This window comes from Rhipicephalus sanguineus, chromosome 1, assembly GCF_013339695.2.
Source record: "Rhipicephalus sanguineus isolate Rsan-2018 chromosome 1, BIME_Rsan_1.4, whole genome shotgun sequence".
NCBI classification, from domain to species: domain Eukaryota; kingdom Metazoa; phylum Arthropoda; class Arachnida; order Ixodida; family Ixodidae; genus Rhipicephalus; species Rhipicephalus sanguineus.
In genome coordinates this window covers 328967128-328994557 of record NC_051176.1, presented here as the reverse complement: position 1 = coordinate 328994557, position 27430 = coordinate 328967128, and the positions used below count along the sequence as shown (strand labels likewise).

Here is a 27430-nt window from a genome sequence, read left to right as displayed (position 1 = left end):
GACCTCACGTCTTCGATTTCTTCTAATATTCATCTTTTTGCAGATGATTGTGTCATTTTTCATTAAATAACCAGTGATAATGACAGTTCATTCCTCTAGTCTGATCTTAACATCGTAGCAGCTTGGTGCAGCACATCGCGAATGAATTTGAACATTGGTAAATGTAAGGCATTGCGCGTAACAAGATCTGCCACCACCCCGCTAACATACTTCAACAATGTTGCACTCAATCCGGTCAGCTCGTTTAAATACTTGGGTATTACTTATCACATTGAACCTATCTTGGGCACCTCACATTGAATACATTACTAATAATGCCAATCTCATGTTAGGCTACATACGTCGCAACTTCTCAAAAGCACCATCTGCACTGAAACTACTCTTATATAAAACATGAATAAGTTCCAAACTTCAATATGTCTCTTCTGTGTGGGATCCTTACCACGATAATTTGATTACTTCACTTCATGTAGTACAGAATAACTCCGTCCGTTTCATACTTTCTAACTATAATCGCATTGCCAGTACGATGTCAATGAAATCCAGCCTAGGCCTTCCTGCTTTTGCATCCCGTTGGAAAATATCCCGTTTGGCTACATTTCACAAGTTATTCCATCATCCCACCCTGCATGACCAACTAAACCTCAATCTTCATTACATATCCCATCGCATCAACCACCGTCATAAGGTTGGCATCGCATTATGTAACTCCAGTGTTTTTATCGATCATTCATACCTCCTACATCAGTAGATTGGAACTACCTACCTGAAGACATAGTAACTATTACTAATAGCCATCTTTTCCGACAAACTTAATATTTTGCGATAAGCAATTGTATTATATTATGTATTGTTATGTATCATGTTCCTATTGTATTGTGTTCGTTGTCCTTTTGTCCTTACGCAGCTAACATTGTATAATGATGACTTTATTGTTTGTTGAATAACTTATTTTCATGCTGTATTTTATTTCTTGTCTACTTGGTAGCCACTCCCCTCTATAATGCCCTATGGCCTTGAGGGTAAATGAAATAAATAAATATGCAACAGTACACTGCAAAATGAAGTTAAATGAAGAGAAATGTATTACGCAGAAGGTTCAATTCATCCGAAGCTCGATATATCTTGATGTTTCTTAGCCCCTAGTTGATACAAATAGCAAAATCAAGTGGTGTACATAATTGTGTACATAGTGTGTCAAACGGTTAAGAATCCTTATGGCATTCCTTGCAAGCACTAAAAACTTATGCTGGAGTCCTTTTCATATCAAGTTACAGTCCGATTTAGGTGTCAACATTCGTTTAAGAGATGCAGTTGGCTTGTTTTGGAATAAACCAAAGCAAGAACTTCCTGCATTAAAAAACTATATTTTTATTATTTTTTAGTCAAAGTAGTAATATGAAGTCTCCACACTTCCAGGCTTGCTCTTGTAATTGTTGGGCTCATTTATTATTTTAGTGAAGTAAACAAAGGTTAAATTGCACAACAGTTTTGCATTAGTCACAATGAAGAAGCATTCAGAAGTATTGCACAAAGGCAGGTGCTGTCTTCGTCGTACTTGTCCACAACGAGCAGAGCATTGGTACCTGGTGGCATTCAAGCTCCTAAGGACCCAGATTCACACTGTTTTGGTGGTCAGCCTGTAAGTGGAGGAGATACCAAAACGTTTTTTAAGTACCGAGTTCCGCGATTTGCCCTCTAGTGACTTTTTATTCGAGTTTCTCAGAGATTTTCAAAGGAGAATGAGGAAATGGAAACAATCAGGAATCCCAGATATGTCAGCACCATAACACAAGTCAAAGAGAAGGCATAAAATTGAATACAAACACAGAGAAGCACACAAGCAGCACACCAAAGAGAGGACCCCAGAAAAAAATGCATACAGCGCTATGCATTGCTAATGAAATTGTGCTCTTGGTGACACAGATTTCTATCACTAAGCTTATCCAGGTATACTTTCAGGAAGCAGCACATCTATTGGGCACTGCACATGGAGATACATGTCAACTATGGGCGTACGCTATTCAGTTAACGTGGCTCACATTTTTCTAATGCTGCATGGGCATGGAGGACTGCCATGTGGAGGTGTGTGGCAATGATTGACAGTGCTTGTGCATTGAAAAGCAGCAAAGGTGGCTCAATAAGCAATGAAAGCACCATTTGCAAGCAAAAAAAGAGATCAATTTGCATTAATAGTGTGTTGTTACTGCTATGTATGTCATTATTGCACCAAAGCCATTAAAACCAACTTTGGTGATTTTATTATTTATAAATAAGTGAATAAATACACAAATGAAATAAAAACTGTTTTGTTTGCATTATTTGGTTTCTTCCACACCCCATGGGCATCGGCGAGGCTTGACGAGACCATCAGAAGATTCTGGTGGATGAGGTATATTGAAGATAACCCAGTTCTAGCTTAACTAGCGCTTATGAGTAATTCAGTTTTTCAAAGCTTATGCAAGTTTTGAAGGCCAAAATGCAAGGACTTTCAAGAATGTGAGGCAGCACCTCAAGTAAAAGTCTTTCGCTTTAACAATTTTACCAGAACATTACAGATAGCTTCATTGCACTAAGAATACAGGAAATCGATTAGAAATGTCCAGTCCTGCTCACAGTGAATTCCCAATATGCATGAAAATTGACGATTTGTATGCTGGGTAACCTTCAGTTCTCCCATTCAACATTTAAATGTAACACATAGGCCTGCAGCAGTCTGCTCTGTCAGAAAACATGCATGGGATTTTCGGCCACTTCTTCACACACTTGTCCAGCCCAGCCAGAAGAAGCAAGAACTCCCAAGTCTAGTGATTGGCAAACAGTAAATGTGAGGTTCTAAGGAAAGCAATTTGGTCGAATAATTTGAAGTAGTTAGAATTGAATATATAACATATTACAAGGAAAAACGAGCATTTTTATTATGATCCAACGACTTTGCACAACAATTTTACGAACGAGAACTAGGCTTGTGCGAATATCACTTGCGCTAGTGTCGTCTAGTCTCCTTTTGACAGTGGCCTTTTGTGCTGTTATACCAGGAATGTCTCTTTCTTGGTGTGAAGCGAAGTTGAAGCAAACTTATAATGAGTTTAGGATTTGAATATGAGTAGGTTGCAAGTTATACATAGTAAAATATTTGTGTTTAAAATTTTCCTACCTGGCCCATATAACAAGCTTTTAAACATAAGGGCACAGGGTAGGCCCTATACCTCCTTAAGGTGCATTTAAGACTAATTTCCTCGGAAACTACTACCGTAAAATACCAAGCAAGCACCCCTACCTAAGCAAGCGCACCCTTCCCCTTTTCGAGAGACTTGAAATATGCGCCAAAGAATGAGCAAGCCCCCTCAACCCTCACCATTTTTTTTTTCCAAGCTGTCCTCAACTATAGACTACTGCAGTAGTGGATTCTACGAACCCTAGTTTTGGGAGTCTCTAGATATGTGCACAGTTTCTTAGTACCTTTACAGTGTGTTGACTCAAGGTTGCATTGCAAGTTGTCACAAATTGTTGGTACATTTGAAGAACATCTTTCCCTCATTGTCATAACGTACAAAATTTCAGACGAGGGTTCCCTCCGGTTCATTAAAAATAGTAAGTGCATGCGTATTGAATAAAGCTTAGTTGGTTAGTTCGTTTTTTATGGCGCAAAAGCAGCTGAGGCTATGCTGCGCCAGTCACAAGGTGTTAAATAATGGGCAGTGATATGATGCAGTTTTAGAGCTTACTTAAAAAACCACATTCTTTAAGAAAGTTTAGCACATCAGACAATGGTACTAGAGGATGATCTCCTAGAAGAAAAGTAGGGTGTAGAGGTATGTGTTGTTTGTATAATTTGCTGAAGCATTTTTGTCTCTGCGTTTCAATGTCGGGGCATGAGATTAGAATGTGTATGAGTGTGAACAGTTGTTGGCATTTTTTCACATGTTGGATGTTCGTCTTTTGTGAGTAGAAAGTTGTGTGTCAGGTGTGTGTGCCCAATTCGGAGTCTGCATAAAATGACCTCAACAAAGCATTCTTGGTGATGACAGGTCTTCCATTCTCCAAGTACAGGCTTTACCGCATGGAGCTTATTTTTGCACGAGTCCCGCTGTTGCTGCCATCTCGCTAACAGTGTTTGACGAATTGTTCTTTGGCTGTCTTTCAGGGGAATTTTTATTTTTGCGAGTGCTTTGTGTGCTGCCAAAGAGGTGCATTCATCTGGTTTTTCGTTTCCCGGTATCCCAACATGACTTGGCACCCAGAAGAAATGGATAGAAATTACTATGCTATTTAAAAACACCATGTTTAAAATGTCGCCAACTAATGGCTCACACTCGGATTTAACATGCAGGGATTTCAGTGCACTTAACGAGTTCATGTATATGATTGCTTTCTTGTGTTTACCAGCAATGATTTTCCGAACTGCTTCATATAAGCCGTAAACTTCGGCTGTAAAAATGGAAATAATATGTACTCTCACACTAAGGGCACTTTTTCCAGTCACAATCCCAATACCCACGTGGTTTCTTGTTTTCGAGCCATCTGTGTAAAATTCGGCATAATCCCTATATTTATCCTGAAGTGCACGAAATTCCTGGATTAGGTGTTCTGATGGGGTGTATTTTTACTTTAGATGGCTTTATGACAAATCGCAGAGATGCGCCAAGTCTTGGTGGTTTCTTTGCGACATTTAGTGCCTCTTCAGGGATGACATATGTGCGGCAGTACTCCTCAAAACGTAAGATAAGTGGCTTGATTAAGTTCAGTTCGTTTAGGTATACACTTTGTGGCAGCATTTTGGAATTGAACCGCATCTACTCTGTCGATACCTTCGGACACACGTGCCATCAAATCGACCTGAGGAAGGGTGTAATAAAGATCTTTGAAATCGATTGAAAATGCTAAATGATTCGCTTTTTCCTTGCCTGTGAAAAAATCTGGCACCTGTTCCGACTTTTTCACCAAAAAAGGATCGTCAAGAGAAGTCAACTTCAAGTACTTACGTAGAAACAAAGCAATGCACTTTTGCCATTTTCATTCTCTGAAATGATCACTCGGAAAGGGCAGTCAATTTTATGCGTTTTCGCCGTGAAAAATATGTCTAGATCCACTTTTTTTGTCTTGTCCATTAACCTAGCCAGGCCTTCAAGAGCGTGTGAAGCAGACGGATGTTGTTGCTGTTTTTAGGATCATAGACGACTATTTGATGCTAATAATGAACGTAACAATTTTGATGCGGTAGTTTCAGAAACTCTAACCGTGTTCGCGACAGAGTTATCTCCCCTAGTGCTGGTGCATGAAATAGCTAAAGACAACTTCAATAAGATTTTTAAACCTCGGTCTGTATTTTTCGCCGGCAGTAGTGTGCTGGAGCCATGAACCGTGAGGAAATAAACCGGTTCTTCCGTTTACATCCGCTCACTCAAAATTGGTAAAGCGTGCTGTGATTAATTTCTGTTTTCAAAATTCACTAATGAAGTCGTGTCACCACAAGCTTGATGCAAGCTTGTGGGCCCAGGCTAAATGTTTAATAGATTCTGGTTATCCCATGCGCCTGTTGACCGCCGTAACCGAAAATGTGAGCAGGAAGGGAAGGGCAAACGCCGGGGAGCAGGCAGCCGCTACTAAGGCAGCCAAGGTTGCTGTAGTGCCCTAAATGCACGCCATTTCGCATAATTTGCAAAGGATAGCGAGGAAGGCCGGTGCGGACGTGGTTTTTTCTGCTCCCGAACGATTACAAGTGATGTGCAAAAAGGTAAATGCAGAGAGTAGTGGGAAGCGGGATTGTATGATCAAGCACCGGGAAAAATTTGTCAATTGCAGTCTAGGCATTGTGCTTTGTATCCCTTTGACATGTGAATGCATTACATAGGCCAGACTGGAAGGTGTGTGAACCAAAGACTTAGGGAACACCAGTACAATGTATAAAAAGCTCTATCTGGGCATTTGGGAATTCACTGTCAGAGGTGTGGTTGCGCCCCAATGGTTCAGTATACCCGTATTCTCGATAGGGCCTGCAGCAGAACCACGTGGGAAATAACTGAAGCCTACGAAATCAACAAAAAGAAAGAAAAATGTGTGAGTGTGCCATCTTTAGCTTTGTCAGCTAAAGAAAAGATGTATCTGGAATCGTCGCTTTGACGTTGGCGGGTGCAGATTGTTGTGATTAGTGGTACACGTGCAGGCTTTGTGCTGTATCTTGACATGCTGTTATCTCGATTTTATCGATCCGCTCTTATTCTATAAAAGGCATGTGTGATCGCAAATAAAACCATTAGTTGCAAGTTAGCGGTGTGTGTGTGCATCCCTCTTCTCTGTTGCTGTCGTGGTGCGCTACGCCATATGAATTATGATAGTTTTTAATGCGTTTATGTTTGCCAGAAAGTTGAGTTTTCGGTCGAATGTAATTCCTAGAAATTTATATTGTTTTACTGGCATTTCGATGTTGTTTAGTTTAAGAACAGGGTCAGGGAATAGTCCTCGTTTTTGCGCAAAGAGAACAGCGGTAGTTTTATGTGTGGAAAATCGAAAACCATTGTGGTCAGCCCATTACGTCGGCTTATTGATGGTAAAGTGGAGTTGCCTCTCACAGGATGATTGGTTCGAGGCACAACAGGCGATTTGTAGATCGTCAACGTAGAAGGAGTGCATAACTGTGTGTGGTATGACCATGTTAATGGAGTTCATTTTAACTATGAAGAGAGTTGTGCTCAGAATGCACCCTTGTGGTACACCATTTTCTTGGACAAATATTCGTGACAGTACTGTGCCAAGACGTACTTGAAATGTTCTATTTGACAGGAAATCACATAAGCAGTTCAACATTCTTCCGCGAATCCCCAAGTCTCAGAGAATTCCATATCGCCAAGTTGTATCGTATGCTTTCTCTAAGTCAAAGAATACCGCGAGACAGTGCTGTTTGTGTAGAATGCATCTCGTATTTCGTGTTCCAGTTTCACGAAATGGTCAGTTGTTGAACAGCCCTTTTTGTATCCACGCTGGTGTGAGTCTATAAGGTGTCTTGTTTCAAGAATGAAGGTAAGTTATGTATATAATACTTTTGTATGTTTTTGCGAGACTTGTTAATGCAATGGGCCTGTAGCTACTCGGGGATGTTGGGGGTTTACTAGATTTGAGGAAAGGTATAACTATTGCATTTTTCCAATCTTCAGGCATTAACCAGATTCCCATATTTTATTGAAAAATTGGAGAAGTGCCTCCGCCAATGCCTGGGATAGGTGCGCCAGCATTGTGTAGTGCACATGGTCAGGCCCTGTTGCTGTTTTTTTACCAGCAGAAAGTACCCTGTTTAATTCTTCTTATGTGAGATCATGGTTATAGAATTCCTTTGAGGCACTTATATTTATTTATTTATTACAATACCCACAGCGCCTTTCGGCATTACAGTGGGAGGGGAGTACAATAAAAACATAGCCAACCAAAAGCAGGTAATTGAATAAATGTACAGCAGCAAGTAGCCAAATGGACAAAAGAAAAGCAAAACATTTTTAGTACTAAAAATACACAAGCAAATACTAGGGGTGTGCGAATATTCGAGTTTCGAATTCGAATCGAATAATACCTAATCGAATAATTCGATTAGATTTTTGAATAGCTAGTATTCGAAGTTTCGAATGATTCGACAGGACGAATATCTAAAACGCGACAAAGGCCAATGGTGCAACTTGGTTAGGGTGGTGTGCCTAAAACTAATGCTAACGTCGTTACAGTAGGCCTTCGGTTAAAACTTTCGCTGGTATCCTGGCTCAAAAGCGAGTGCATGTTTATAGTAAAGGAGATTATGCAATTTCCACACGTCAAAAAAACATGAGAAAACTGTCAAGCCATTCAGAACTTCACTTCCGAAACGAAGACACGGACTTCTTGCGTAGTTCGGTCGCGTATGCTGCAAGCGCCGTAAAACACTTTTACACAAATCTAAATCTTCCTTCACACCCTGTCTGCACAACCGTCGCCGTGCGCTTATATTGGGTTGCACCTGGGTTCAGGAATCAATATGACCGATCTGCTCACAGCACAGTGAAGGCTTGTGGAAAGGGCGAGTACCTCCTCGCACATTCGTCTGGCCGGCGTCGACGGGCAGACGCGCCCGTGGTAGCTGAGTTGATTTCTGGATCTTTCCAGACATTGCGCGGGAGTTAGCTGTCTCGGCGGCTACCAGGCCAAGCGAGTTGCTCGAGCCAGTGGGGCCCTGAAAAAGGGGCTCTAGCCACGAGAACCTCAGTTTGCTGTTCTTATAAAATGTTTTTCAAGTTTTAAGGCGCGAATAAGACACGGACGAAGAATAGGAACACACACACGGAGCGCCTGTGTGTGTTCCTATTCTTCGTCCGTGTCTTATTCGCGCCTTAAAACTTGAAATATGTTAAACCAACAAGCCCAGTCTGCCATTCTCACGTTATAAAATGTTTGTTTCTCCTCAGCTCCGGAGAGGGTGAGGGGGCGTGCTCTCGGCACCTTTTGGTAATTGTTTTTTTTTTTTTTTCGATGCGCACGTTCTGTCGAGACAACCGTTGGCGTCGTGCTAACGCGCTGTCGTTTGAAGGCAGTAGCTTGTGTGCGGTTAAGCGCTCGTTTGTGACTGCAGCTGTCAGCAGCACACCTTTAGTCATCAAGCATTTATGTGCCGCGTTCTGCAACATGGATTGCCGTGGCAAAAAAAGTTTCATTTCGAATTTTTTCGACAAGGCAACTCCGTGCTCTGCCATTTGCAAGAAGTGCGGTTCGACTCTGAGGACACCGTCAAGCACTACAAGCCCGCTCGTGAATCATCTGAGGAGCAAGCATCACATGCAGTATTTGGAACTCCAGAAGTTGACTAAGGAAAAACCGAAGCCTAAGGAGAAAAGCCAGCAAACATTGCTGGATCTGACTAAAGTGAAAGGTGCGCTGTCCGAAAGCGCGAAAAAGGAAACAACGATTTTCATTGCGCGCATGATCGCTCAAGACCTCCAGCCGTACGAGTTCGTGGAGAATAAAGGATTTCAGGACTTGATCCGCCACCTCCAGCCTCAGTACAAGATCCCGCACAGAACTACGTTTTCAAGAACAGTAATTCCTGAGCTGTACTGACGCACAGTCGACTCACTCAAGACACAAATCGCGTTGGACATAACAAAAGGATTAGAGTCGCTCGCATTCACAACCGACATGTGCACATCCAGGGCAAATCAAGGATACATCTCCTTGACCTGCCACTATATGACCCAAGATTTCGCAGTCAAGGCCTTCACCCTGGCGTGTTGTCACCTGCAAGAAAGCCACACAGCTGTGAATATTCAAGCCTGCTTGACCGAAATCGTCAAGGAGTGGTCTCTTGACCTCGGCACTGCAGTCTTGGGCAGTAACTAGTTACTAGTAACGCGTTACCGGTAACTAGTTACTTTTTTCAGTAACTTGTAACTGTAACTAGTTACTTTTAAGTTAGAGGAACTTGTAACTGTAACACTGTTACTTTTTTCGCAGTAACTGTAACGGAAAATACCGTTACAGTTACTTCTGTCTTTATGAAAAATTATCCAACAGCAACACTTTTTCGAACTTTCTTCTTTACCATATATCCTCTCCACCCCTCAACATTCCAGAATAGGGCTCCCCTCAGGTGACTAAGTGTATTATCTTCCCTGCAGAAGACCGAGGTTGGAGGTCTGTCATTAACGCAACATGTAAATCAATCGTGGTTCAACTGAACAGCCTGCTAAGTTCGCGTCCGTTTTTTTTTTCAGCATATATATCCTTTTCGTCACTTGAGCATCTAGCTATGTTCTTGGTGTACAGGTGGAGGAGCATTAGGACACCATGTTTATAGTCTCCCTCGTCTGAGGCTCCGAGCTAATCGTGTTTGACAGGTGGCTAGAAAACAGCACAACGCGAAACGGCTAAGGCCAGAAATTCCGTGAACTAGCGAAGCGATATTGTAAAACTTCTTTGTAACTGGTTGTAAAATGTTTACTCCGACTTAATGCAACAATTATTAACAAAATGACAGACGTTTCACCCCCAATGCAGGTGGCATCCTAAAAAAGAAAAAGAAATGAGCCGAGGTCAACCAGTCCACTAGTCACAGATGTCCTTGTAAATGTCCAGTGGGGGGCCGCGGCTGTTTGTGCAAGCCGCGGCGAATGAACCACGATTCCAGGAGTTGCTTTTCCCCCACCTTCGTTCACAAACCGGCGTCGTCGCATTGTTTAGGTCAAAGCTATGACCTGTCATCCAGCAGTGCTCAACAAGCTCGGTCTTAGAACGCGTTGCATGGGTTGCTTTAGCGACATTCCGCTTGAGTTCTTTAGGCCTCGTTGATCATTTCCTGCCCGTTTCGCCGATCCCCGCATCGCACTTTAAATACCGCCATGATCATCCGCAGGTGTGCAGTCTTAGGATTTCGTGAACACACGTTGTCATGTTTCAATGTATAATAACGGGACTTAAAAACGGTTTGTATGGCCAGCGGACCGGAAGCTCTCCGAACAGAGTCTGACACGCCTTAAACATATGGAGCAGACACAATGGACGTCGTAACCACTCGTGATGCACTCCCCGCTGCTCTTCGCATGCACTTCTGGGTATAGTTTATTGGCCTCGAGGCCCACCACTGGAAACGCCGGCGCCACCGTCGGCGTGACGTGCTTGGCAGGATCACGTGGTCTCAGCGGCCGCGTCGGCTGCTTGTGGCGCACTGCCGCGTGCTTTGAAAACGAGTTTCAAGTCCCACATGCGCTGCGGTCTGTTCAAATTCGGAAGTTTTCTCTCATTTTCTCCTCAATTGAAACCATTGTAATAGAGTGGCTGCCTCCGAAGGCGACGAACATGGGGCTCTACCGCTCGGTGCCGCAGTGCTGCGCTGACGCAAAGGAGCCCAGTGTCAGCCTGCACTGGTAACCGCGGGACAAGAAACATCGTGAAGCCTGGGTTGTAAAGCTAGGAACCGGCAAGTAGCCATCCGCTACGAGTCTTGTGTGCAACAAGCACTTCCGCGACGAAGACTTTTGTTACTGCGTCGGGCCTGCGATGTTCTGTGAGTAGCCGACAGCGCGCACTGAGACGATGGCTCGCGCGCGCTTCTCGCCGGCAAATGATGCTTATCTGCCACAGGATGGTAAAAGCGCTACCTTTTACCACGTGCGATGCGATCTCAGAACCCTCCAATGCGACCTTTTGATCGTCGGCCCCGTGCTCAGCGTCCACAAAATCGGCTGCAGATGGGCAAGTCATTGTTTAGATACGTTGAATTAAAACGCACAGGGTCCCTTATGCATTCGTTAAAGATGACTAGAAGGCGAAAGCCATCTTCTTTTTGTCAGTCGATGTACTGATTCTCCCGCGCCCCCCTCCAAAAGCGTTCTGCACCGATCACGGAGGCAATGCAAAGCGAACATGACGTGTGAACACTTCATCATGTGACATCATATTATGTGACGTCATAATGACGCTACATATTTTGGCGATCTGTGACGTCATGATGACGTCATATGGTGACACCATCACGTGACGATTGCATCACTCGTGTTGACGCCGCCGACGCGGGACGCCGACGGGCAACCTTCCCATTTGATGAGGCATGCATTGCTTCATAAGCTACATAAATTTTGTATTGCCTCCGTGATCGGCCCACCGGCCAACCCTATGTATTTTCTTGGAGCCTCATTTATTTACGTGGGAAAGATGCCACCCTGTTGGCGTTAGACACGACACTGCTGCCAAAATTGCTGGGGTACACGCCAAATAATTACTACCCTGTTTTGCGGCTGCTGGTTGCTGCAATACCTTCTATTTTATTCACCGCTATTTCAAGTTCATGTGGGTCCTAGTTCACAGCCGACGTTTGCAGAACAAGTCCGGCAAACGTTACTGTATTTTATTTCTTTTCCTAGGCGTCGCATGCTACTACATGCTCGGACTCGTAGACTGGTTCTCCTCCCACCAGCAATCACGAAGTGGTGAAGCTTTGGTCTATGAATTTGTTGATGACAGAGAGCGGCAAGTTCACTGGAATGCAAACGGAAGGATAATTAAGGAGCATTAAAAAAAGGCGTCGCATTTGCTCACGTTTTGTGTGAGCACCAAACGAAACGAATTCGCTGAATAAAGAAACAGAAGCAGCGGCATTTGCCCGCTGAGAAGACCGATCAATACGCAGTGCGAGACAACTTGTCAAATGACATTGAAACGTACCCGAATTTAGACCGATAAAGAAAAAAAGCCACTGAATCTTCGGGACGGCAGATCACAAATTTGCCATGCGCACCGTAGCCGCAGTTGTAAGGAAATTGTTTTTGAACTACTCTGATAACGTCCGCGCAACAGTAGTTGTTTGTTTACTCACAAATTCTCATATTTTGCGGCCTAAAGTTCACAGCGCGGTGCCAAAACGCGCTCGTAGCAAAAGCGAAACCATCAGTACGAACATACATGCAGACGCTCATACATACAGAGGCACCGTCAGTCGTCGCGAACCCGTGCGATCGCTGGCTTGAGGCTTCTTTCTGTTACGCTCCGTTTGGTTATACAGGCAGTCTACTTTAACGAGATATTTCACATAGTTTGCACTCAGCGAGTGACTACCTTTCACGCAAGAAGCCGGTTCAGGGGTCTCCAACGCGGTGACAGCGTGAAGCGGGTGCTCGGTTTTCTACAAAGAGACAGCGACTGTAGACTATCTTGTGCTTTCAGTTCGTCGAAAATGATTATTTTGACAGTAAAGAACACAGTTCATTTCGAAAGTACTTACAGAAATGCCCTGGAGGGCTTCCGCGAGGTGTTTTTGTAGAGCGACGACAGCAAAACCTATGGGGAGCGCGCCGGCGGTATCCTGCCTAGCACGCAATCGAGGCGCGTCCGATAGAGGGCGACTCCGTAACTCCTCGAGGCCAATACTGCCGTCGTTCCAGTACATCAACCACGTTTTCCACTTCAAGTAAGAGGCGTTCAAAGTGATTGCTGGTGTTGGGCCCCCTTTTATGTTTCCTTCGTCTAGGGTTTTACGACGTGCAACCCTTATTAAATAAATTCTATAATTTGATTTGTGATCTATTATTTTAAACAGTAACGGAAAAGTAACGACGTTACTTTTGCACAGTAACTGTAACTGTAACAAGTTACTTTCGGAAACACTGTAACTGTGACAGGGTTACTTTTTTGGCTTAGGTAACTGTAACTGTAACACTTACTTTTAACTGGTAACGTGCCCATGACTGCAGCACTGTGCCTGTGTATGTGGTGACAGACAATGGTCGGAATATCCGTGCCGCCGTGCGTCAGATGGAATGGATCCCACTTCAGTGCCTGGGACACACGTTGCAACTGGCAATAAAGGACGCAAAAGAAGAAACGCCGGTGGTTTCATCACTGTGCAAGAAGGCACGAGCATTAGTGGGGCACTATAAACACAGCGCTCAGGCAACTCGCCGGCTCAAGGACTGCCAGAAGCGCATGGAGCTGCCAAGTATAGGTCTCACTCAAGATGTGGACACGCGCTGGAATAGTGAACACTGTTATGATCGGACTTCACGGCTTGGCGCCGCTGGATCGTCAGAATGGTATGGCGGCGTCAGCCCTGCTTTCTTCGACCTCAACGTTCCCCGAAACGCACCAGATGAGGCGACACATCGAGGCAAGGAGAGGTTTGCAGCTGTCAACACACCTGGCATCACGGCCCGTCGTCAGGAATGTACGCTGCAGTGACCCGTTCATTGTGTGTATGGTTCCTTTGTGGCTTTGTGACCTGACTGGGAGCTGGCCGTCCGCTGCACCGACGGCGCTATCAAGTCAAGGAACGACTGCACCTGACGGCACACCTGACAACGCAGCCTGTTTTCGGGAATGTGCCACGCCGGGAACTGTTCCTTGTGTGTATAGTGTCTTTTGTGTCTTGTTCGCCTCCCGGGACTGTCCGTCGTCCAGGTGCGCCGCTTCTGTCTTTCCCGGAGTGCGAAGGAGGCGGTGCTTACTTAGTGGGCGGAGATGAAGACAACATCTTTGATTGGACTGTCTTGGACTTGATTGTTTCCTCCAGCAGGGAATCCTGGGAAGGCCCAGGCGTTATAACGCGAGCGTCGAGACGCTCGAGGAGGCTATTCTACGACAAGGCTTCGACAGGCCACGTCGAGGCTACGTCGACGCGACGCAGCGTCGCTACGGCACGCTACCAAAACGACATGTAAAATAAACGTTACTGTTATCAAGTCCGGCTCCTGAACTCGACTTCCCCCTGAGGCCAGGCTGCTCCCCGGTCCTATGGGCAGACCCCCGATCACATCAACACGCAATGCTGAGCCGCTTGGTGCAGCTAAGAGACGCTGTCTCACTCGAAATAGCAACATCAGAAACAAGTGTGAGCTGCCTGTCCCCAAGTGAGTGGAATGTTGCTGCAAGCTTAGTGCAGATGCGACTACAGATCTTAGCGGCCAGAAGTATGGATCATCTATTGTGCCATTTCTTTACAGGACAGAACAGGTCCTTAAAAGGCATTGAAAACGAAGCAGCTTTGTTTGCTAAGAACTTGTTGAAGAGCTTGGAATCACGGTTCCCTCTTTATACAGAACGAAAGGAACTGATGCTCGCAACACTATGCGATCCGAGGTTTAAATCTATTTTCTGCACAAATTCATGCAGTCAGTGACAGGCTGCTGAGCTGCTGGTAGCCGAAATTACTGCTCGACACGCTCGCATGAACTCTCCATCGCAGCACTTTCAAAATCCGAAGCCATCGACAAGTCATGCCGCAAGCAAAGAAGGGAACAGTCTGGGAGACTGTCGAACAGCTGGCGTCAGAAAAGAACCAGCACAATGAGCTCACACCTTATAGTCAAGAAGTTCAAAAATATTTCACTGAGCCGCTGATCCCAAGGAAGAATGACCCTCTGAAATATTGGAAAGTGCATGGAGCTTCACTGTATCCAGGAATCGCCAAGATTGCTTTGCGATACCTACCCATCCCTGCTATGGAGGTGCCAAGTGAGCGCATGTTTTCGACTGCGGGAAACACCGTGACATCGCGGCGAGAGAGCCTGAAGCCAGGTCATGTGGAGCAACTTGTGTTTCTGCATGACAATTTGTACCCTTGCGGTAACAGTCACTGACCGCTGTGTGTGCTCGAGGACATGAGCAGAATTTAATTTCTCTGTTCTTTCTTTAAATTTTGAATAAAATCTTTAGTATTCGATATTCGATTCGATATTCGATATTTTTGGCCACTATTTGGCACTATTCGATTCGAGGTAAAATTTCACTATTCGCACACCCCTAGCAAATACCCCTCAGGGGATCACGAGGACTATTTACGATACGAGCTCTGTAAAGAGGAAGCAAATACTTCAGGGGAGATAACAGTGGCAATGTCGTGAGGCAGTTTGTTCCACTCGTGAATTGTTCTGGGGAAAAAACGCCATCAGGAAATAGTTCGTCCTACATCTTATCTCCTTTATCTTGTAGGCATGATCAAGACGGGGTTAGACGTAATCAGGATTGTGCATGTAAAAATCCCGGTTAATACCAGTGTTGTTATGGAATATACTGTGAAAAAATTTTAACCTTATGTATTGCCTACGCTGCTGCAGTGACTCCCATCCAAGGCTTTCCTTTGCACTGGTCACGCTAAAGTGGCGGGTATAATCAGCATGAACAAATCTCACAGCTAAATTTTGAATTCTTTCAATCCTTTGAATGTCTACTTGCTGCCAAGGGTCCCAAACGCAACAAGCGTATTCATGTATTGGTCTAACATTGGCTTTATACAAGAGCTCTTTTGCGGCAATAGGTAAATTTCTTGCATTTATTCTAAGAAAACCTAGAACACTTGAAGCCTTGCACGTGACATACTCAATATGGCGACGCCAGGATAATTCTGCTGTAAAATAAACACCAAGATAGTTATGGTCGAACACTTTTGCCAGTTTTTCTGCATTAATAGTGTAACTAAAATCATTACAGCACTTTTTTCTAGTGAAGCACATATAAACAGATTTTTTCACGTTTATGTCCATGCGCCAGGCATTACACCAGCTAGAAGGGCCATGGTAGGGGCTAGTTGATTGTACATATTTGACACTTGCGACGCGCTGTTTTAACACGAAGACAGCGCGTCGCAAGTGTCAAATATGTACAACCAACTAGCCCCTACCATGGCCCTTCTAGCTGTTATTTCAAGTACATCGGGCTTCTTTGTTCCGGACCTGTCGCCCCTTCAGCGGTTGTACTAAATTTGCGCTCGCCTGTGTACTACCTCTTGTTTTTCGTGTGTCTTCGTGTTAAAACAGTGCGTCGCAAGTGTCAAATATTACACCAGGTGCTAATCAAATCCAAATCGTTCTGTAGCACAGTGTGATCATCTACGGTATGAATAACTCTGTATAATACACAGTCATCTGCGAACATTCGGAGTCTGGACGAAATACCACAACAGATGTCATTCATGTACATAAGAAAAAAAAGCCGCCCCAGCACTGACCCTTGGGGCACACCTGAAGTAACATCCACTTGATCGGACTGCATTCCATTTAAAACTCTGTATAATACTCTGTATAATACGCAGTCTGACTGATCTGCCGTCTGAAGTTCAAATATGCTTTGATCCATTCAATAACAGTAGAGTTTATGTTGTACCAGGACTTCTGAATCAGTAATGAGTGAGATACTAAATCAAACGCTTTACGGAAATCCAAGTACAAACAGTCAACAGTATACCCGTTATCCAGTGCACTAGCCAAATCATGTGTGAATTCAGTCAACTGTGTAACACAAGAAAACCCAGGTCGAAATCCATGTTGCTGAGGCGATAATAAGGAGTAATTTTTTCAGGCGATTCATAATGTTTGTAAAGAGGATGTGTTTTAGAATTTCACAGCTGATGCAAGTGAGTGAGATCGGCCGGTAGTTGGACGCAATGCTACGCGGGCCAGACTTGTGCACTGGCACAACATAAGCAAGTTTCCAATCATCCGGCAAGACACTTTCACTCAGTGACTTTGAGAAGATAACAAACAAGTATTTTGATACAGAACGTGTGCACATAGAAAGTAAACAGATTGTAGGCCGTCCGGACCAGCGGCCTTTGAGGCACATAATTTCTCTAACAATTTCTAGATGCTCCGCTGATCAAAAACAATATCTTCCATTTGCTCTCCACTCACAGAGGTTTGTGCTGAAATGGCACCGCCGTTTGAGCGGCCAGCAAAGACAGAGCTAAAATATTGGTTAAGATGTGTGGCTTTTGTAATGTCACTATGAAGTAAGTTTCCGTCTAGTTCAAGTGGAGGAATAGACACTATCTTTGCCGTTCAGTTTGACTAGCTGCCAGAGTTTTTTTTAGGACTTCTTTGTATTCCTATTCCAAAAGACCCGAAGAACTTCTTTTTCTGTATGCTTAACACACTTTTCATGTGCTTGGTTATTACCTCAAGTCTTTTGCGCAAGTGCGATGAAGGTGTTTTTCTGTATGCAGTGTAAGCGGTTGCTCGTTTTCTGGCTAAGCTACGCAATTCCTTTGTGCACCACGGCTTAGATCTGCTGCGCCGTGGCGTCATTATCCATGACGGCACATATCGGTCGCGTAATTCGAGAAGTTTTAGCTTAAATATGTTCCATAATTCATCTGCCCCCATTTTTGGTTTCCGCTAAAGTTTCAAAAACATCGTAATATGCATCCAAAGAACTTTCAATATCACTTTTACGGGCTTTCTGATAACTACAGATCCGTCGTCTAGTGCAATTTGCGATTTTTGCATACTGTAAATTTAACTCGCAGTGAACAACAGCATGATCACTAATGCCTGGAAGTACCAGAGAAGACTTCACAGCTGTGGGGGTGTTTGTGAGCATGAGATCTAATATAATGTTTCCCCGGGTTGGCTGCAAGACCATCTATGTTAAGTCATAAGTGCCGCATAGTTCAATAATCGCTCTGGTTAATTCACTCTGCCCGCTCGATGTGGGCCCGTGATGAGCCCAATTGACCTCTGGGAGGTTAAAGTCGCCTCCTATTATCACGTAGTCCGTTTTGACAGTTTCAACCGCATTGATTAGTTCATACAAAACATTAGCTGTACTACTTGGTGGACGATAAAACGAACACAGAGAGACAGTTTTGCCGTTTGAAAGTAATCAGAGCCCAGACAGCCTGGCTGTGGCTAACTTCCATTTACAGTACCCTAGAGTTAATCGCTTCATCTATTAGACACCACCTCCACGACATTTACGATCCCTCCGATAAGAAATATATTTTTCAGGAAAGATTTCTGTATCGCTAATGGTTCCATCAAGCCAGGATTCTGTTCCCAGCACCACAGAAGGCTGAGTCATGTCTAGAAGGGCAGCAAACTTGTCCGTTTTATTCCTAATGCTCCGACAGTTCACAAACAATACTGAAAGCAGTGACCTATTTGTTGACCGTAGTCAGTCAGCACGCCTTACTTGGTCTAGCGATTCATCAAATATATATTCAGGAGAGTTGCTTGTTGGGCAAGTTGGTACATACTTAGTTAACTACAAAAGAAGCCACAGAACGTCGAAAAACGGAAAAAGCAGAGCGGCAGAAAACAAAGACAGAGCACAGAGATGTGGCACTAACAACTGGCGTTTATTTCGGAAAAATCTTCCCCCCCCCAGACCGTACGACGCATGCGCAACTGACAAACAAAAACCAATCAAACCAAACCCAAAAAGCACAAACAGCTAATCTAAGCAGATCACCTCTGTGCTAGAAACAAAAATTCCTTCCTGGTAAGATAAACCGAAGCTGCACTAACGCATTTGTCTGGACCAAGTTTCCAGATATGGAATGCCTCAATAATCTTCCGTTCTCGTTGCGTCTTAGCTTTACCTAAAATTGTCACCTTATCAAACAGAGGCGAACAACCACACAACTTGCAGTGCAGCGGCAAGTTACCACCCGTGCCTGTGGGTAGAAGATTTTCATGCTCCCTCAACCTAACATTGACACATCGACCCGACTGTCCAAGGTAAAACTTGTCACAACTTAAAGGGATGCAATACACCACACATGTGTTACACGCACAGTATTTTTTGACTTGTTTTATGTAACAAATCCTGCTCATCGTGCCACGCTGCACAACCTTCTTACAAAGACCCAAATATATACCTGACACCGTTTAAGTACAGGGAGTCGAATTTAAGGCATATTTTATCATTTTCCTTTTTATTTGCCTTACTGTATTCCAGTAAACGCTTTCTTTTTAGCCTAACAGCAGCAGAAAAATCTTCCGATATGCTTATCTTGGAGCCCTTTAGTTTTTTCGCATTTGACAAAACAGCTTGCTTATCTTTGAATAAAGCAAAACTAGCGTTAACTGGTCGAGGTCGGTTTCCAGTGAACTTGCCTGAGCGATGTGCCCTTTCGATTGTAATATTATCGCATGTCACAGTGGAAGAACATATCTCTAGCAATTTCTTTTTAACTATGTCATATGATTCACTCTTGTCTGTGTCCTCAATACCAAAAAAGATTAAATTACACCGCCTGCTACGGTTTTCAATATCATCCACTTTTTGTTCAAAAGAGTGCATTCTCGTATCCTGATTTTCACAGGTTTTTTTACACTGTAAAACTGAACTTTTTATTTCGTCCATCTTACCTATGGTCGATTCTAGTTTCGTTATGCGTGCAAGTAAGGCTAGCCATTGCTGATTTGGTTTCAGCTTGTGACTTCTCAATGGCACTAAGTTTGTCTTTTATCTCCTGCTGACCACTTAGGAGCTGTTGCAGGAGTATGTCGGAAGGACCCGGGTTTAATTCTACGTCCCCACGCAAAAGCAACAAAAGCAAATAGAATGCAATGCGGCGAAAGAGCACAAAATGACGTCGTTTTCGGTACAGACGAACATCGCGTAGCGAATGACTAGAGACACTTGAAAATGCCACTGGGGGTGGAACCGGCAGGGAATATACTAAGTAACCACGATAAGAGTGCTTACTAACCTGCAGAAATAACAGCGTAAGCGTAAGCAGTGCAGTCATATCTGCACCGGTTCAATGCCCCAAGCGCCGAGTGAAGATCCGTGCTATTTGTAGGCTGCAGTCGTCTGTGCGATCAGTCCACGGTTGGTTGACCGGCAGCGGCCAATTTCAGCTGCGAGGCGCACTCGTTGATTTCCGTCGTTTTGGTCAATGTCGCTTGATTCCCATGTCGAGCAGTTGAACAAAGGTTCACCGTCCGGCAAAAACTGAGCTGATAAGTCATCAGGCTGTAGTTGGAAAACTGGTTTGCTTATGGTTGATCGGAGCAGTACTTGCAGAAAGAACAGCGTAAGCGTAAGCGGTGCAGTCATATCCGCACCAGTTCCACGCCCCCAGTCTGTGTCGGCAGTCTGTGTCTTTCAGACGTTTCTTTGTATTTGAGGAAAGCGTTTGTGTAATTCCCTGAAGATGATACCTCGTAAAAGTGTTCGCCTAATAGGTTGGCCTGGTCTTGTAGTGTTGTTTGTGTCTGGACTTGTAAGAAGTGGTATTGTGTACGATGAGTCTTCTCCTCTAAACTTCCTCACCTGGTCCCAGATACATTTTGGTGTGACCGAACTATTAATTGATGATATATATTTTTGCCATGAATCCTTTTCCGCCTGCCTATGAATAAATCGTGCTTTGGCTTTTGCCTGTTTGAAGCTTATGATGTTGGTGTAGGTGGGGTATCTTCATAGCATTCCCCAGGACTTATTTTGTTGGTTTTTTGCCTCTGTGCACTCGCTTGTCCACCAAGGATTTAGTTTAATGCGCACAATGCCGGATGACTGCGGTATCGCCTTTTCTGCCGCTGAGATTATAATTTCGATGAACTTTTTGTTAACTTCCTCAACAGAAAGTTCCAATGAGAAAACTTCTTCAAGCTTTGCATTTTCTGTAAAAAGCGGCCAGTTCGCGAGCTTCAATTTCCACCAGCGTGGCCTGCTAGATAAAGTTTGGTGGGATGACATGAGTTTGATGATGGCAGGTTGGTGATCACTACCATATGACGTGTCGAGGACCTCCCATTTAAGATCGTTAAAAAGACATGGTGAGCACAAAGCAAGATCTAAACAACTAAAAGTGCGTGAGGTTGCTGAAAAGTAGGTCAAAGCACCTGTGTTTTAAAGGCAGATATCGTTTGACAAGACAAAATCTTCAACGACCTGCCCTCTTTGATCAGCTTTGTCACTACCCCAAAGAGTAAAATGAGCATTAAAATCCCCTACCAAAACAAATGGCTTTGGTAACAGTTCTACTAGATTTTCTAGGTTTTTAGTGGTAAAATGGGTGTGGGGTGGGATATAAAGTGTACAAATGGTAATAGTTTTGTACGATAAAATGGTGACTGCTATGGCCTCGAAAGATGTACTGAGTTGGACATCTCGGGTAGGAGTGCCACCCTGGAAAACAATAGCTACTCCTCCTGACAGACGGCTACAGCGTTCACGGCCCTTTCGGGCAACTGTATAGCCCTTGAGAAATTGAGCATGTTTTGCACCTAGGTTTGTCTCTTGGAGGCAGAAAGCCACTGGTGAGAACTTATTGATGATGTCCTTTGAGTCACCTAAATTATGCATTAGTCCTCTACAGTTCCAATGTATGATAAAAGCCATGATGGAATAAAATTAAGCAAATATACCTGTGGGGATTGTTCGATTAAATTAAAAGATGATAGGTGACATTATTAAGACAAAAGGGATAACTGCGCTACCTGACACACACGTACAAACCACATACACATATTATTAGCATTACTAAGAACAAACTACAGACAAATGCGATAATCATTATGATTATCGCTTGCTTTGCGTGGTTATTGGGACCTTGTCCAGTTGGCGCGCTCCAGGGAGCGCATGTCCTTCGGTGTCGATGACACTAAAGTTTTCAGTCGATCTCCATCGCCCTGTCAGAGGCGCTGGAAGATCGAGAGTTCGGCGCTGAGACGTGGATCTCGGGCCTTGGCATTCGAGTGATTTTAGGGCCCAGGGAGACCGGAGTCTGAGGGCCCTTTGAGGTGGATGGAGCAGCAGACGCTGCTTCCATGACGGGGGCGGAAGGAGTCACAACTGGACCACTCTGTGTGGACCCGGAGGATGTCTGAGGCCTCTGTGATGGTGCCCCCGACTGCGTCACATCAGTGTAACTTTTGCGGAAAAGGTACAACAACCGTTTCCGCGCTTCATAAAACGAGATCTTTTTTTGACGGTCAGAGCAATTACTTCTTTTTCTTTTTTCCAGGATGGGCATGAGCGGGAGTATGCTGGGTGATCCCCCTTACAGTTCACACAAAGTGGCAATGATGCGCAGTTTATGGCTGTGTAGTCGTTTTCACTGCATTTTGCGCATGTTTCTTTTCCCCTGCATGAGTGGGATGCGTGACCGAATCTTTGGCATTTAAAACACCGTCTAGGATTAGGAATATAGGGCCTGATGTTTATTTTCACGTAGTCTGCCTCGAGGGAGGTGGGCATTTCGCTCGTTCCAAAGGAAAGTACGACGTGTTTTGTGGGGACTTCCTGATCGTTGCGGCGGATGACGATTCTCTGTACCTTTATGACGTCTTGATCCTGAAACCCCTCGAGGAGCTTCTTGTCACTTAGGCCTAAGAAATCTTCTTCAGATATTCCTCCCCTGCTGGTGTTAAGGGATCTGTGGACAGAAATTGTTACGGTAGTGTCACCAATGCGAGCGAGTTCGGAGAGCTTTGATACTTGTTCTTTTTCGGCTAGCTCTAGGAGCAGGTGACCGCTTGACATTTTCGAAACTTTGTACTTGGGTCCAATTTCTTTCTTTCAGGCACTTGGCCACCAAAAATGGAGATAGCTTTCGTACTGATGTGCCTTCGCTGTGGATGACATGGTACTTTTGGAAGGATACTTTGGATTGTGTGTTGAAATGAAAAGTTGCCTAGGTGTGGCCTCTTTTCCGAGACTGATCAAAAATAGTGGATGCTTAAGAAGCCATAAAAAGATGAAAGTGTTCGGCAACAGCGCCAACCGCCCACCATGGAGCCCAACAAGGGGACACGGCTGGACTTGTCAACAAGCCTGCACGATGCCAGCCGTATGCTGTTACTATAACCTCATCTAACTATTCATGGTTGGATATTCACACCAGGTTAACCCTTGCCACCATGAAACACGGAAGTAAATTGAAGAGAGAAGAGGACAGGAAAGATCAAAAGTGAGAGAGAAAGACGAGAATGTGGAGACAGAGAGAGATAGGAAAAGACAACTGCCGATTTTCTCTGGGTGGGTCAGCCCAGGGGTGCCGTCTACGTGAAGCTGGGGCCAAAGGGGTGTGTTGCCTCTGCCGGGGGGCCTTACAGGTCCAATCACCCGGCGTCGGCTCAACACCCAGGATCCCCTTTTCCTCGGACACAGCAAAGCCAAGCATGGCGAGGCGTGGGAGGGGGTCGAAACCCCCCTGTTGGCTCGGGTCCGTAGTGACGCCATTCACCAAACGCCTGCTTGCGCAGGCGCCCCTGCGGGGTATTGAATAAAGCTTTTCATTAGAAGCACAGATGGGTGTTCTTCTCCACCACCACATCGAATTTTGGTCTGCGATCAAACGAGGACCCCCCTCCACATTGTCCAATTATCTTTCACCGTGCTTGCTCAGAATTTTAGAGTATATGTAAAGCATTCATTTGATTAATTTCATTTATGAGCATCTCTTGTAATGCAGCTAGAATTACAATTGCATTTCAAGTGTTGACATTTTTGCAAATTTTTAAGCAAGGCAATATTTTTTTGTTATTTTTTAATAAAGCTGCCAAAAAATGAAAGCTATTTGCATATGTACAACATTCTAGCTCAGCAGCTTTGTACTGGTGTTCACTTTATTCTGTTAAAAAATCAGCCTTCTGTCCTTTAAAGTTGTTGTGATAATGAGGCACACAATTGATTCTTGAGATATAGAGACTTAAAGACAAAAAGCAAGTTTATTTCATAATTTTTCAAAAAGAATGTGTACTTAGCAATTTAATAGCCATGAGCCATATTAGTGATCACATGAATAAACCTTTTGCTTCTTGTTTTCTTGGTTCCCTAGCTTGTTCTGTCATCTTCTGTCTCTCTTTTGGCAACATACTATCGACGGTGGTCAATCTCACCCAACCATATCACAATGTTGCGGCTTGATGTGTGAACGGCCTTCAGAACATTTACTCAGGCCATGCTGGCCTTTTTCAAAGTTAGAATGGTTTCAAAGGTGGGCGTTCTGAGGGTTTCCATTCCAAAGAACATAATCCATTGTGTTGTCTACGAGTGCGATCGTTCCTCCGCATTCTGTGCAGAGACAGATACTCGTAATCACGGTTTGTATGAGCTCCACATCAATCAAAGGATAGCCATTGTCACTACAGGTAACATTTTGTCCTTGTGGCGACACCGTTTTTAGCTTACTTGCACGAGTGCTCCCGGTCTCATTCTGTTAGTAGCTGAACCGTGTCGATTTCCAATTATACTACGCTCTCCAAACGGTGGTTTTGTCAACACGAGCATATCTTTTCCCACTGCAACAAAATCAACAAAGGTACAACTAAACTCAAGATACGTGCGCAGAACCACGTCTCGCACTACCAGGCAAGTGGACTCGGTAAATGCTGCGAGTGTTAAGAAAACTGCACCATGTGCCTTTAGGTAGCTAAAGTGATTTTTTTAAAACCTGCTAAGCTCAGAGAAACTACCCAGTTTTGGTTTTTGAAAAATTCGTTTGAGGCAGAAAGCTCAGCTTCTACACGACCTAAGAGGGCGCGGCTGCTCGTCAGCTGGTCTCGAAAACATTGTGGTTTTGGCTCAATCAAAATGCAGTAAAATGTGTGGGGCACTGGACATTATTAAGGAAGGCCTTATTTCACAAAAGCAAAAAAAAAAAGAGAAAGACCAAATTTCAATAATAAAAGAAATTTACCTTCCCCGTGTCTTCAAAAAAAAGATTGGGGCAGCTACGCATCAGTGTTGCGATGGCTTCGGAAACAGTGGAGCTACATGGTGGCCTTGTCTGCAACCTCCAACTCATCTTCCTCCTCCACTCACCTTCACTAAACTATGCTAAACTCTCCCTTTCCTTTCCCGCCTTCTCACCCCCCACGTCACTTCCCTCGTTACCGGACAGCACGCACTGACGGAGACAAAGAGAGAACACGACACAAGCGACACGACACTTCCCTTTCCCATCCCCTTTATACACTGTACTATACACGGCTATGCTGTACCCTCTCCCACCACCTCACCTTCACATCACTCCTCTCCCTCACTTCCCTTCCCATCCCTTTGCTGTACTCTCTGCTTCCTTTGTCTTGATGGCGAGTTTCTCTGAGGTCTCTTGTTTCAGTAGGAGTGCGCAAATAGTGAAATTTCATTTTGAACCTAACAGTGCCGAATAGTGGCTGAAAATGTCAAATATCGAATACAGAAAGCTTTACTTGAAATTGAAAGAAAGAACAACGAAATAAAATCTGCTCATGTCTTCGAGCACATAACGTGGTGAGTGACTACTACCAAAAGACTACGAATTGTCATGACACAAGCAGTTTCACATGACCTGGCTTCAGGCTTTCTTGCCCTGATGTTACAGTGTTTCCTGCAGTTGAAAACGTGCACTTACTGGGCACCTCAGTAGCAGGGTTGGGAAGGTATCGCAAAGCGATTATGGCGATACCTTGATAAAGTGCAGCTTCGTGCTCTTTGCAGTCAGCTAAAGTATCATCCTTTCCTGTAATTAGGGGCTCATTGAAGTATTTGTGAACCTCTTGACTATAAGATCTGAGCTCAGTGTGCTGGTTATTTTTGAGTGCCAGCAATTCGGGTCTCACAGAATGTTCCCTGACCATGAGCCATGGAAACGGTATAATCGTTCTTAAAATGAGCATGCACTCACTTTTGAACCAGCATATCGATGAAGGTTTTAACGGCAGGTGAAAATTTAATGAAGTTTAGCGACGTTATTGTTACTTTTTGCCATCCCACCCTAATCTAATTGCACTATTGGCCTTTGTCGCGTCTTAGATATTCGTCGTGTTGAATTATTCAAAACGTTGAATACTTGCTATTCGAAAGTCAAATCGAATTCGAAACTCGAATATTCGTACACCAGTTATCAGACTTTGCCAGAGTGCGGTTGCGCCTTTCCGGTTGTCTTCCAAACTTCACAGCACTACAGAATTTTCTGTCATGTTTGCTCTGCACACATTTACAAGTTATTTACCTTGCTTCAACAAGCATTAATGTCTGTGTGTATATATATATATATATATATATATATAAACATGTTTATGCTTGTGATATACCAATAATTACCAAAAATCTTTTTTGCTTGTTCTTACTTCATGGGACACTTTTCATGTTCATAAACTGTTATCTCGTATGTATTTTTTTTTATTTTGCATGGGTATATTGGTTACTACAGTGGCGGAAGTGATTCGAGTAAGCCTTGCCCTAATACGTATTTTTATTGTGATGAAACGTCAAAGTGTAGACATCATGGAGAGTAGAGCCTATTGAGTGCACTCGACAATTTCATAGAGGAGGGTTGCACAATATTTCCTGATCACACAATATACAGCGGGAGGAAAGAAAGGTGAAACCACAAACGAGTGCGGATAAGTGCGAGTCTCACTTGCCTTCACCGCGGAACACAGAGCCGTATTGCGGTGAAGCCATGAAAAAAAAAAAAAAGCATATCCTCGAAGAGCTGCCAATTAAGTTCAATTCTGTCCTCTTAAATTTATTCCACTAAAGGCAGTGCTTTAGGGCTGCGTGCTTTTCTTTTATCTTCGCAGATTTGGAAGCGGCGGCACGATAAAGTTTGCGCGCAGGCTTTTATGGTCGCACGCATGCATCGTCGCTAGCTAGTGGAAGATGCGCTTGCTGCCCGAGCAACGTTCGTAGCCTTAGATATACTGACAGTAGTATCAGAAACGCGCTTTTTATAGCTTCATGCTGAGCAGCAACAAAAACTTACCGAGTGGAGTAGAGCAATGACCGTCGTGTTGTTCTTCGCTGCTGGCTGTGTCCGCTTCAATGCGTCCTGAACGAGACGGCTTTCGGCAGCGAGAAGTGTGCGCACAGCGTCTCGCGAAGCCCTTGCTGTCTCGTCACGAGTATCCGATTCATCGTAAGGCGTTTGCTATGGTTGCGGGACTCGCGTCGTACCAGGTCGTCCCAGCACTGCGCAGCAGCACCAGCAGCACAGCTGGCACAGAGGCGGTCGTTGTGTTTCCGCTGATACGAAAATACGGAGACTCGCCGCCGCCCGACACAATTAGGCTGGCCAAAATGCATAGCCCCAGTAAAGTGTTCTAGAAAGGGGTAGTGGGCTGACTGGAGGCCGTGCACTGACGCACTTTATGTCTCACCTGGTAGATGGCGCCACCACCACCTGCAATGTAAGCGACGCGTTGCTGCCCTCAGCGCGAAGGTTAGTTTGCCAGCGCTTCAAGCACAAACTACTCTTGTGCAACCCCTGTAC

At 44.4% G+C, this 27430-nt stretch overlaps 1 protein-coding gene and 1 long non-coding RNA gene across 4 annotated transcripts in view; one reads left to right on the top strand and one right to left on the bottom strand.

Moving 5' to 3' along the window:
- Positions 1-27430, top strand: part of LOC119379527 (RCC1 and BTB domain-containing protein 1) — a 151590-nt gene that overhangs the window by 11441 nt on the left and 112719 nt on the right. The gene's annotated exons all lie outside the window — the stretch shown is intronic.
- LOC119379528 (uncharacterized) lies at positions 1356-27148 on the bottom strand. 2 transcript variants are annotated; one of them, XR_007414948.1, is made up of 3 exons: positions 26924-27148; positions 19934-23441; positions 1356-1640 (listed from the first exon to the last, which is right to left on the bottom strand). It is a non-coding gene; the product is annotated as an uncharacterized LOC119379528 (long non-coding RNA). The 2 variants fall into 2 exon arrangements; XR_005181229.2 differs by having other exon boundaries at positions 19934-22606.